The sequence below is a fragment of the Ursus maritimus genome, unplaced genomic scaffold (genome assembly GCF_017311325.1).
Source record: "Ursus maritimus isolate PB19 unplaced genomic scaffold, ASM1731132v1 scaffold_2, whole genome shotgun sequence".
Lineage (NCBI taxonomy): Eukaryota > Metazoa > Chordata > Mammalia > Carnivora > Ursidae > Ursus > Ursus maritimus.
The window spans coordinates 50,477,485-50,490,469 of NW_024424452.1; positions in this window are offsets into that span (position 1 = coordinate 50,477,485).

Here is a 12,985-nt window from a genome sequence, read left to right on the forward strand (position 1 = left end):
CTAGGAGCCTGCTTCTTCCTCTCCCACTCCCCCTGCTTGTGTTCCCTCTCTCTCTGGCTGTCTCTATCTCTGTCAAATAAACAAATAAAATCTTTTAAAAAAATGTCAAGTTAAAAAAAATTACAAGACATGTGAAGGAAAAGTATGTCTCATATTTGAGCAAAACAAGCCGTCAAGAGAAACTGTCTCAGAGAAGCGTCGTACTTTGGACTTACTAGACAAAGACTCAAAATTTGTTCAAAGAAATAAAGGAAAGCAAGTTTAAAGGACAGAAGGAAAATATGAGATGGGGTGTCACCAAATAAGGAATGTCAATAAAAAAATAGAAATTATTTTAAAGAGTTAAATGGAAATTCTGGAGTTGAAAAATAAAATAACTGACTTTTTTTTTTTTTTAATTCACTACAGAGTTTCATGGGGTCTCTGGGTAGCTCAGTTAGGTAAGCATCTGCTTTTGGCTCAGGTCATGGCGACAGGGTCCTGGAATCAAGCCCCACATCAGGCTCCCTGCTCAGTGGGGAGTCTGCTTCTCCCTCTCTCTCTGTGCATGCTCTCTCTTTCACTCTCTTTCTCTCAAATAAATAAATAAAATCTTAAAAAAAAAAAAGGACAGAAGCAAAATATGAGAATGGGATGTCACTAAATAAGGAATATCAATAAAAAAATAGAAATTATTTTAAAGAGTTGAATGGAGGGGTGCCTGCACAGCTCAGGTCATGATCTCAGGGTCCTGGGATCAAGCCCCACATCAGGTTCCCTGCTCAGCTTCTCCCTCCTCCCTCTGCTACTCCCCCTGCTTGTGCTCTCTCTCTCTCTCTCTCAAATAAACAAATAAAAACTTTAAAATAAAAAAGAGTTGAATGGAAATTCTGGAGTTGAAAAATAAAGGAACTGACTTTTTTTTTAATTCGCTACAGAGTTTCATAGGACACCTGAGTGGCTCAGTCGGTTAGGTATCCAACTCTTAATTTCAACTCAGGTCATGATCTCAGGGTTGTGGGATTGAGCCCCAACTTGGGCTTCTCGCTGAGCATGAAGCCTGCTTACAATTCTCTCTCCCTCTCCATCTGCCCCGCCCTGCTCACTTGCACTCACTCTCTCTCAAAAAAAAAAAATAATAATTAAAATAAATAAATAATAAATAAATAAAATTCACTACAGAGTTTCAACAGTAGATTTGAGTTGCAAAATAAAGAAATAGTGAACTTCACAATAGGTCAATGAGGTTACCTGTCTGAGAAACAGAAACAAAAATGAATGAAGGAAAATGAACAGAAACTCAGAGACTTGTGAAACATCACCAACTGCACCAACATATGCATAATGAGAGTCTGAGAAGAGAAGAGGGAACAGCAGAAAATATATTTGAAGAGATAGTGTCTGGATACTTCCCAAATTTGCTTTAAAAAGACAGACATTTATCTACACACCCCCAAAAGCTCCACCAATTCCAAATAGGGTAAGTGGAAAGACATCTACACCCAGACCAATCATAATGAGACTGTTGAAAGACCAAAAAAACAAAAAAAAAGAAAAGAAAAGAAAAGAAAAGAAAAGAAAAGAAAAGAAAAGAAAAGAAGAAATCTGGAAAGCGGCAAGAGTGAAGCATTCAACACACATAAGGAACTCTCAGGATAAACAACTGATTTCTCAACAGAAATCATGGATACTTTCTTTAATTCGATATTAGACAGTGTCCATTTCAATATATTCACCAGAAGAAATCCCCCCAAAACACAATAGTTTCCTTTTTAGATGGTCAAATATGTATATGCACACTAATACTTTTCTATTTTATTATTTTCTTCTATTATATTTAACTTTGTGATTATTCCCAAGTGGAATACTTCATTTTTTAACCTTTTATCTCCTTAAAGATATACATATTAAAACTCTAAAACTTCCTCAGTATTGCTTTAGCCATAAAATTTTTTTTGGATAACTTTTCTTATCATTTATTCCTAAATAGTTTTGACTTCGTTTTAACCCCAAGAACTTAGAAAAACATTTAAAAATTTCCAAGTGGGAAAAAAATTTCCAAGTGGAAAGATTAATATGTGTGTGCGATGTTCATTTTTGTTCATTTTTATTGTTATTGCATTGCACACAACAAATGCAACCTGTATGATTCCATTTATTTGGGATGTGTTTTCTCTTCCCTGTGGCTCAACATATGATCTCATTTTTAAATGTTTTGAAAAATAATCTGTGGTTGTCTCTGGTGAATGCCAAGTTTTACACATATCTATTAGGTACATACATGTTGTTCGAAAACTATTATTATATCATTACTTATTTTTGTGTATTTAATCTGACTTTTTGTGTATCTTCGTCAGTTTCTCCTTGCATTTCTATTGGTTTTATTTTATATTTTTTTGAAGTTGTTGTTAGACGTTGAGGTTAACAACTTCTTGGTGGACTGTACTTTTAATCAATATAAATCCACTTCCTTTTCCTTTTAAACTTTGGTCCTGCATTCCATTTCATCTCATAGAAATACTCCAATTTAAATTTAATTTTAAAATTTTATAGTGTAGGGGCATCTGGGTGGCTCGGTCAGTTAAGCATCAAACTCTTGATTTTGGCTCTGATCATGATCTCAGGGTTGTGAGATCGAGCCTCACGTCAATCTCCATGATGGATGAGGTGCTTGCTTAAGATTTTCTCTCTCTCTCTCTCCCCACCCCAGCTCATGCTCCCTCTAAAAAAAGTTTTAAAAAATTTTTAAAAATTGGTAGTCTTATATTCACATATTTCAAACTTGAAAAGAAATAAAAACTTATTCAGAGAAGTTGCATTTTCACTCTGGTTTTCCCCAGCCACAGAGTTTCCCTCCCCAGACACAAGTGTTATCAGTGTACTAAATATATATCCAAATTTGGGAAGGAGGAGAAAAGGCCAACTCGCAAGCTCACACTGCCATCTTGATTCAGTCTCTGCATATCATTCCAGTGTTGTGAATGCAGCCAGAGTATAATCTTGCATCAGCCTAGAATTGCAAATTCTCATATCAGATCCAAAGAAAATTCCTTGTGATCTCTCCACCTCAGGGCTTTCTGGGCACTCTTTCCTTANCCAGGAGCTAGACTGTTTTTTAATTTGTTGATGGAAGGAGAGAGAGGAAGGGGTAGTGGGTGTGGAAATGGTGACATAGGTTTGAGCCTTGGCTTGATTCATGTTGAAGAAGTTTTCCCATTTTTCTTAAAATGCCCACACATGAGAGACTCTCTGACATTTGAGGACTATGGACTCAATAATTCTGATCAATCAACCACCAGTTTTGACAGATGCTTATGTCTTAAGGTAAATAACCATTATAGACACAAGCTAGTTCCTACCCTTGGAGAGCTTAAAATTTACGTGGAGCTAAAAATATTCATGAAATGAGTAATAACATGGAAAACATAAAACCAGCTCTATGCCTCAGGATTATCCTGTTGGTTTGAGAAAAGTGCTATTGGGATAGTTCACATAACTGATAGATAGATGATAGATGATAGATAGATGATAGATAGATAGATAGATAGATAGATAGATAGATAGATGATAGATAGATGATAGATAATAGATAGATAGATGATAGATAGATAGATAGATAGATAGATGATAGATAGATAGATAGATAGATAGATAGATAGATGATAGATGATAGATAGATAGATAGATAGAGATAGATAGATAGATAGATGATAGATGATAGATAGATGATAGATAGATAGATAGATAGATAGATAGATGATAGATAGATGATAGATAGATAGATAGATGATAGATAGATAGATAGATAGATAGATAGATAGATAGATAGATGATAGATAGATAATAGATAGATAGATAGATAGATAGATAGATGATAGATAGATAATAGATAGATAGATAGATAGATAGATAGATAGATAGATAGATGATAGATAGATGATAGATAGATAGATAGATAGATAGATAGATAGATGATAGATAGATAATAGATAGATAGATGATAGATGATAGATAGATAGATGGATAGATAGATAGATGATAGATAGATAATAGATAGATAGATAGATGATAGATGATAGATAGATAGATAGATAGATGATAGATAGATAATAGATAGATAGATAGATAGATGATAGATGATAGATAGATAGATGATAGATAGATAGGTAGATAGATGATAGATAGATAATAGATAGATAGATAGATAGATGATAGATGATAGATAGATAGATGATAGATAGATAGATAGATAGATAGATGATAGATGATAGATAGATGATAGATAGATAGATAGATAGATAGATAGATAGATGATAGATAGATAGATAGATAGATAGATAGATAGATAGACAGATAGATAGATAGATAGATAGATGATAGATGATAGATAGATAGATAGATAGATAGATGATAGATAGATGATAGATGATAGATGATAGATAGATGATAGATGATAGATAGATAGATAGATAGATAGATGATAGATAGATAGATAGACAGATAGATAGATGATAGATAGATGATAGATAGATAGATAGATAGATAGATAGATAGATAGATAGATGATAGATAGATGATAGATGATAGATAGATGATAGATAGATAGATAGATAGATAGATAGATGATAGATAGATAGATAGATAGATAGATAGATGATAGATAGATGATAGATGATAGATAGATAGATGATAGATAGATGATAGATAGATAGATGATTGATAGATAGATAGATGATAGATAGATGATAGATGATAGATAGATAGATGATAGATAGATAGATAGATGATAGATAGATAGATAGATAGATAGATAATAGATGATAGATAGATAGATAGATAGATAGATAGATAGATAGATAGATAGATAGGCAAACAGATAGAGATATAGTTAGTTACACATGGTTATAGGTACACTCTATTATAATATATATTATATAGTGTTATAGAACTCCTGTGTGTGTGTGTATTTCACAGAACTCCAATATATATCTTTAAATGGAGCATATTTCCTGTTGGGTTCTTAGCACATAGCATTTGAAAAACAGCTCTCTGATTTTTATGGGAATCACGCCCAAAGCATGATTTATATTAGCCAACCACATACAGTTGCCGACACTCCGGACCACAGATGGAGAATGAACCCTTCTCGTTCATTTACCACTTTCTTAATTTCCCCCCATTCTTGATCTTGTTCTGTCTTTTCTTTCACTCTCTCCCACTCCTTTTCCTTTCCTTCCCCACTCTCCTTCTCCCACCAGGTCTGATGTATTCCCAGCAAGCACTCTGAACACACCCTGCTCTGTGGGCCTCCCTCCTGAGAAATTAGGTGGCTGGGTCGATGCCTCTGATGCCTATTTTTACACTCATGTTTGTCCGGAGTCTGACGTGGTTTGTCACAGCCTCTCCAAAGGCCCATTGTTCAGCACTTCAAGAAGAATGTTGTTATATTGACTGTTAGTGCGTCAGCCCGGCTCTCTCTAGAGGACCTTTTGGATGAAATTAGATAATTTCCATTAGGAGACCGTGCATTATTAGTCCCCGGTGCCAAACTGGAGAATGAGCCAAGATGACTATTTCTGGCCAGGCTCACCTCAGGAAGGAACCTTCTCGGCTTTAATGGGATTTTGCTATTGTTGGTGGCCTTCTGTTTGACACCAGGCCAGCCCAGGGTTGGAAATTGTTTAGAAAGCTGCATGAAATATAATAGAACCCCAGCCATTTGCTGAGGCACATTCCTGCACAGTGTTTATTTTGAAGAAGGGAAAAAAATATATTGTCCTTGGCAGACAACAATAAAAAAAAAAAAAAAAAAGCTGTAACTTGAATCTCTGACCATATGCTTCTTGTTGCCAGTTGTGTTTAAAAACTCCCTGCTGGTATCAGAGAATTTCACACTGAAGTGATAAATCTCTTGTAATATTTATAAGCATCTTCATTACAGACCCAGAAAGATATTTAAAGTCACCAAGGCCTTCAAGTCTGAATTTGGAATGGGTAGGATGATGAGGACGAGATGGGGCCTGAAAGCCGGATTCTAGACTCACCCTGGTCCTAATCTGGGCACAGATGTCAAGTCCACAGAAGTTCCTCTGCCCTGCTGTTTCAGCAAGACCTTTCTCACCAACTGCAGGACCTGAGCCCTTGTGAGCTTGTTGTGTTCTGAGCAGACTTAATCCCTGAAGCCATGGAGGATGGGATAAACTCCTCTTCAGTCTTGAGGACATTGGAAGGATCTACCTTTGATCAGAATGGTGGGGGTTTTGTTGGGTTTTTGTCTTTGCTTTTGTTCAGTAAAAGCTGGCTCGCTATCAGAGTTGACTTTGGAGCACAAGTTGTCTCCATTTCGGCAGTACTATTGCATGAACTGTCTAAGGATATCAAAGCCTTGGACATTTTTAAATGAGATCGAAATCCCTAAATTGATTTCTTACATATTTGCTTAGTGCCACAGTCTTGGCCTTTTTTCATTGTCCGATCCTTTTACGCTGAGCGTGTATACGTGAAAATGGTAAACAGAACAAAACAAAATAAAACCAAAACAAAACAAACCAACCTTAAGGTGGGTCTCAATAGGCAACGTTTGAAAAGGCAATCCAGTTTCATTTATAAGAGTTCCTTGGTTGAAGAGCAGTTTCCCAAGAGTGTTTAAAGATAAAATCTTCAAGTCTAGAGGCTGATTCCATCAACTGACATTTAGATGTCCTCAGACATGTTGCTTCCTTTCAATTATTTGGCCTTAGCCTTGGCCTTTTCCTCTTCAGCTCGTTCAATAAATAATATGTACAACTAAGTCTTGACTGTTGACAACAATGGGGGAGAAGGGAAGCAGAGATAATTAAAAGGTAATCACCAAAGCTAATCACCAAATCAATTTTAGACATAAATATCACCGTTTTCCCACGAAATCTTTCATTGGAAATGCTGACCAATGACCAAAACTGAGTGACGGGTGGTAGGTGAGCCCTGCACGAGAGGAAATGGACACACAGAATTCCAAAGCACATGCAGCTTACCAACAGACTCTGCTCTGGCCCTGCCTACAAAATGGAACGGGGTCCTATTTTAACCTGAAGGAGGCCAACACCTCCACAGGCAGCAGGAATGAGTTCCACGAGCCAGGCAGAATTCTAAGATGGCCCCCAAACTTCACTTCCTGCAAGTACATGTCCAATATAAGCCCCTCCCCTTGAGTGTGACAGAACCTGTATGGAGGGTGGGGTATCACTCTTGCAATTAGGGTAATTGTATTAGCAAAGATGAAGAGATTTTGCAAATGTAATTGAGATCTCAAATCAGTCAGTTTCGAGTTAATCAAAAGGGAAATCGTCTTAAATGGATATGACTTATCAAGAGAACGCCTTTTAAAAGGAAGCCTCCTCCTTCCTCAGAAGATAGATATTCTCCTCCTGGCCTTGAAGAAGCAAAAAGCTATGCTGTGAACTGCCTGTGGAGAGGGCAGCATCTAGGAGCTGAGGAGTCCTACTACAACGAACTGAATTCTGCCAACGATCTAAATGAGCTTGAAAGAGGAGCGAGCCTCAGCTCCGGATGATAATGCAACAGGCCAATACTTTGATTGCAGCCTTGTGAGACCCTAAGCAGAGGACCCAGCTAACCGGTATCCCAACTCCTGACACACAGCAGCTGTGAGATAGAAATGGGTATTTCCTTAAGCCACTAATTTTGTGGTAATTTGTTACACAGCAATAGATGACTAATACAATCGCACTATCGATGACTTGACCAGTTTTTAAATGGTAGAAGCTCTACCTGAAATCTGCTATTGCTACAGTCCTACCAGTGGCAGTTCCTCCATAGAGATGCAGCTACAGTGGGCAGGAGACATGGATGGGCAGGATCTCAGGTCCATGCCTAGATCTTTCGATTGCTTTCAGCAGCACATGACTACCTTCCTGGAGTTCCTGAGGCCCTTAGGGACTATTGGCCAATTTTTTTTTCTCGAGCCAGCATGTGGCCAGTGGGGGGAAAGGGCATATTGTGAGACCACACTTGCCTGGGTTTAAATGCCCCATCTGGTATTTATTAGCCATATAACTTGGTCAAGGCATTTAATCTCATTGAGTCTCAGACTTATAACATGAAGACGATAATATAATTTCCAGGGTTATCATGAGCCATAAATGAATTATCTCTATGAAACACCTGGCCCAGAGACTGGACTCCCACATGTGCTAAATATGTTAATTTTCTCCAAGACTTAGCTCGAGCTCTGTGGACTGCCGGCTTTGATCCTGCCTCTGCTGCCTGCTGGTAAGTCAATTAACTTTCTGCTTCCAAATTATCAGATGCAAAATAAAAATAGCATTAGTACTTATTGTACATGGTTATTGCAAGGATTCAAGAAAATAATCCAAGGAAAGCTCTTATCACTTGCCCAGCACACAGTAAAGCAGTTTGTGTTCTTGCTATCACTCTTCTACCGGTTCCCAAACTGGAATGCCCCATTTGCTACTCCATGATCTGACGAACCCTGACTGATGGCTAAGCTAGCACTTCTCATATTCGGCAACACATGAAATATAATAAGTTATATGCATGTCTTTCTCTCCCATTCTACCTTTTGCTTTTTCAAGGACAGGAGCCATGACTAATTCATTTCTGCAATGCACACAAAGCTTTGGCCATAGCCTTCCACATAGCAGCTGATCAAGAAATAGTGATTTGATCGAATTTTCGATCAAATTGAACAGAGCCAGTATCAGATAGGAGCTAATTATGGAACGCAAGAAACAGTGGTGACCTTGTAGGCTCATCTGGTCCTTCCTTCTTGGTAGATCGAGTCAAGCCAAGATCAATGTGTCTCTAGTCTTGGTTGAAAGATCCCTACATAAGTAGGGATCCATACCATTCATTAATCAACCAATCGAGCATTTGTTCCTGGGACTATATACCGAGGAGATGCTGTGATGGTGCAAACCAAGAGGTGGGAGACAGATCCCGGCCCCCAGAAAGCTTCCTGATGTCACAGAGAGCACTTCCGCGTAGACCGGAAACTCTTTCCCTGTCTATGCCTCCCTCCCTGCTGACGCTCTGCTCACATCCTCTCCTCTGAACTCAGGAGAGACTCTCAGGACAGCTGCTCCCCATCCACAGCCACATGACCCTCACATATTTAAGGCCCATTACTGAGTCACTCCTCAACCCTTGCATCACTTAAGCTCTGCTTCCAAAGCGGGGATATTGATGACGACCTGCCTGGTAGGGCGACTCAGAGAAATAACTCATGAAAATGGCTGCGTGGTGCAACACAGAGGCCAGAGAACAAGGCCGAGCCGCTCTCCCCGCACTCCATTCATTTTCAAGGCAAAACAGTTCTGGATCAGAGCTATAAAAAGAATGCTGAAGATAAAGTGCGCCTCTCTCCCCACCTCGAGGTATTTGTTTTCAATGAGGACCCAGGCGCTTGCCCGCCTCCTTTCTGCCTTTATCACAGCACATTCCTCATCTGTTCTTTTATTCATGCTGGCTCATTCTCATTGTCTCCTGCTCAGAAACGTTTGATAAGGATCTGGCCGAGTGGCATTAGGAAAATCCGCTGGTCAACAAAGGAACCTGCCATTGTGCCCCAGGCACTTCAAAGCTCTCACAAGATCTTATTTTTATTATTTCTTCTTTTTTTTTCCCCAAAAGTATGAACAATGTGTTTTACATCCCAGACCGTCTGTGGGAAAATGTAACTCTCATTAGTTGCATCCTGAGCCGCTATGACTGACAAAACGATATAGTAATTCATGCTAAGATTTGTCAAAAGGTTTTAAATTCTTTTTTCTTCTAGTGTAATGTACAATAACACTGATCAGACCTCTCTACGGGCATTGGTAGAAACCAAGGGCCGGAGGTCACATGTACATTATTCCAGACTTCATGTTAGAACATCTTTGTTTAATTATTAATTCAGTGTGACTGAGGGTTATGTTTGGTGTGAGGAGAGTGGAAAGAGCCTAGATTCTCCTGGGAAGGGCCTGACGCATCCATCAGACTCTAGAGGAACAATAACGGGGGCCGATGACTGGTCTGGACACAGAGTGCGACGTTCAAGTGGATTTTAGACCCAACTTGGACCTCACAATTCTATAGATCACTCTTAACGTACATGGGGCTGGTTTCACAGATCAAAGTAATCAAAACAAAACTGACGACACACTGTAGACCCCAGGGATTAAGAGGAAATACTGCAGATGGCAAGGAAGCATACATTGAGAAGGAGTGATGAGGTTGGTTCTTGTGGTCCATTCACAGAAGCAGAATGACTAGTGCGCGCTCAGCCAAAAGTGGATAGTATTTCGCCGTAGATCTCGTTCTATTTCTCACGCCAGGCGATAGTATGTGCTAATAAGACCTAGTCATGTTGTTATACATATATACGGATTTTTAATTCTGACCGCCACACTGTATTCCATTATTTGTATCTACCTACCATCTTAGACTTACCTGTTCCCTTAAGAATGGACCGATGACTGCCTTTTGCTCTCCACTATTTTGGTTACTCATACTAAACAACTCTTTCTCCATTGGTTTTGTTGATAATTTCTAATTTTGATATAATTTCAAACTCACAGAAAAATTGAAAAAGGAGCGCAAGGCAGTCCAAGACAGTCTACCCAGATTGACCAGCTATTTACATTTTGCCCCATTTGCTTTATCTATTATCTCTATCTGTGTGGGGTTTTTGAAGCATTTAAGAGTAAGTTCGGAGATGTCATCAGGCCCCTTTATCCCTAAATATTTTAGTGACTTTTTCCTTAAGAGCAATAACATACTCTTAGGGATCACAGTTCTAGGGTCAAAATCAGGATATTAACATTGATATCATGCCGTTATCTAATTCAGAGTGCGTATTCACGTTTCATCAGTTGTCCCACTAATGGCATAGAGCTATCGAGCTTTCCCAATCCAGTACCCAATCCAGGGTGATGCATGTTGTGTCTCTTTAATCTCCTTTTAAAAAAAAAAAAAAAGATTTATTTTATTTGGGGCGGGGGGAGAAAGTGCATGTGAGTGTGGCGTGGAGGGGCAGAGGGAGAGGGAGAGAAAGTCCCAAGCAGAGTCCACACTATTCGAGGAGCTGGGAAGGCAAGGGGAGCTCAATCCCACTACCCTGAGATCACAGCCCTGAGATCACAACCCAAGCCAAAACCAAAAGCCAGTCACTTAACCGGCTGTGCAACCTAGGCAGCCCACCTTTTTTTTTTTTTTAAAGTCACGTCTACACCCAATATGGGATCAAACTCAAAAACCACAACATCAAGAATTGCTCACTCCACCGATGGAGCCAGCCAGGCGCCCCCTCTTTAATCTTTTTTTATTCGGAATATTTCTTCAGCCCTTTTCTCAACCTTCACATTTTTGAAGAGTGCAGACTCTTCAAAAGAAGAGTTACTTTGTAGAATGTTCTTCAATCTGGGCTTGTCTAAGGTTTCTTGATATAAGGTGGCGCCTGCCAGATTTCTCCACTGTAACAGTAGGATTTTTTCCTTCATAAATATTAAGTAATAGTTGGAAGATCCCTTAAGACCATGTAAATATTCTGTTCCTCTCTGAACTTTCACTCGTTAGTTTTAGCATCCATTGAGTGTTTTCTAATTCCATTGTTCCTTCCATTGTAAGAAAGAGCTCACTCTTTATCCACGTGTATTTATTTGTTTGTTTGTATCAGTATGGGTTGGTGGATTCTCATTTTATTTAATGAGTTCAATCCTTTACTGTTACTCCTTATTTTGACTATAAAATTGTCACAGATTTGGTTAGTGACAACCACTTCAAAAATCAGTATCATTTTGACGTATCCCCATTATTGGGGCTTGAATGTTTCCTGACTTTCTGTCACAATAAAATGCTCTGGACTCATCTCAGTATTTCCTGTCCCAGCCCTGGAACCAGCCTTTCTTTCTGAGAGGCCCTATGTATATCTTTATGTATGAATGATATATGTCTAATACATACGTTATTGTTCATTATATAACTGCCAATGATTTGTAATCTAATTATAGAAAACATACTCTGTAAGATTTCCATCGTTTGAAATGTATTCAGACTTTTCATACAGCCCAGCATGTAGTCTACCTTAGCAAATGCTCCGTATGCACTTACGAAGAATGCGTAATCAACAGATGTTGGTTATAATGTTCTATAAATGTCATTTACATCAAGGGGTGTTAATAATATTATTCAGATCTTCCATCTCCTTGAGGATGTTTTTGTATAGTTGTTCTATCAATTTTTGAGAGCGAGGTAAGAGTATCTTTAATTGTGATTGTGGGATTCTTTCTCCCTTTAGTTCAATCAATTCTTGCTCAGTGTACTTTGTAGGTCTGTTCTTACACAAATACATGTTTCTGGTCGTTAGGTTTTCCTGATGAATTCACCATTTTCTGATTATGAAATGCCTCTCTTATCTCTGACACTATGCCTTGCTTTGAAGTCTGTTGCACCTGATATTAATATAGTCATTCAAACTTTCATATGCCTACTGTTTACATTGTATATCACTACCTGTTCTTTTACTTTCAGTCTACCTGTGTTCTTATATTTAAGGTACCTTTCTTGTAGACAGAAGATAGTTCAGTCTTGGGGCACCTGGGTGGCACAGCGGTTAAGCGTCTGCCTTCGGCTCAGAGCGTAATCCCAGCATTAAGGGATCGAGCCCCACATCAGGCTCTTCTGCTATGAGCCTGTTTCTTCCTTTCCCACTCCCCCTACTTGTGTTCCCTCTCTCACTGGCTGTCTCTATCTCTATTGAATAAATAAATAAAATCTTAAAAAAAAAAAAAAAGAAGATAGTTCAGTCTTGCTTTTTTATCCATTCCTATAAACCCTGCCTATGAAATTGATCCATTTACATTCAGTTTAATTATTGATGTCTTGGATCCAGGTCTACCATTTGCTCTTTGTTTTTTATTCCTCCCATTTGTTTTTTATTTCTCTGGGTTTTTTTTTTTCTGTCTTCTTTTTGGTTGATTGAAATTTTTTTAGCATTCCGTTCCTT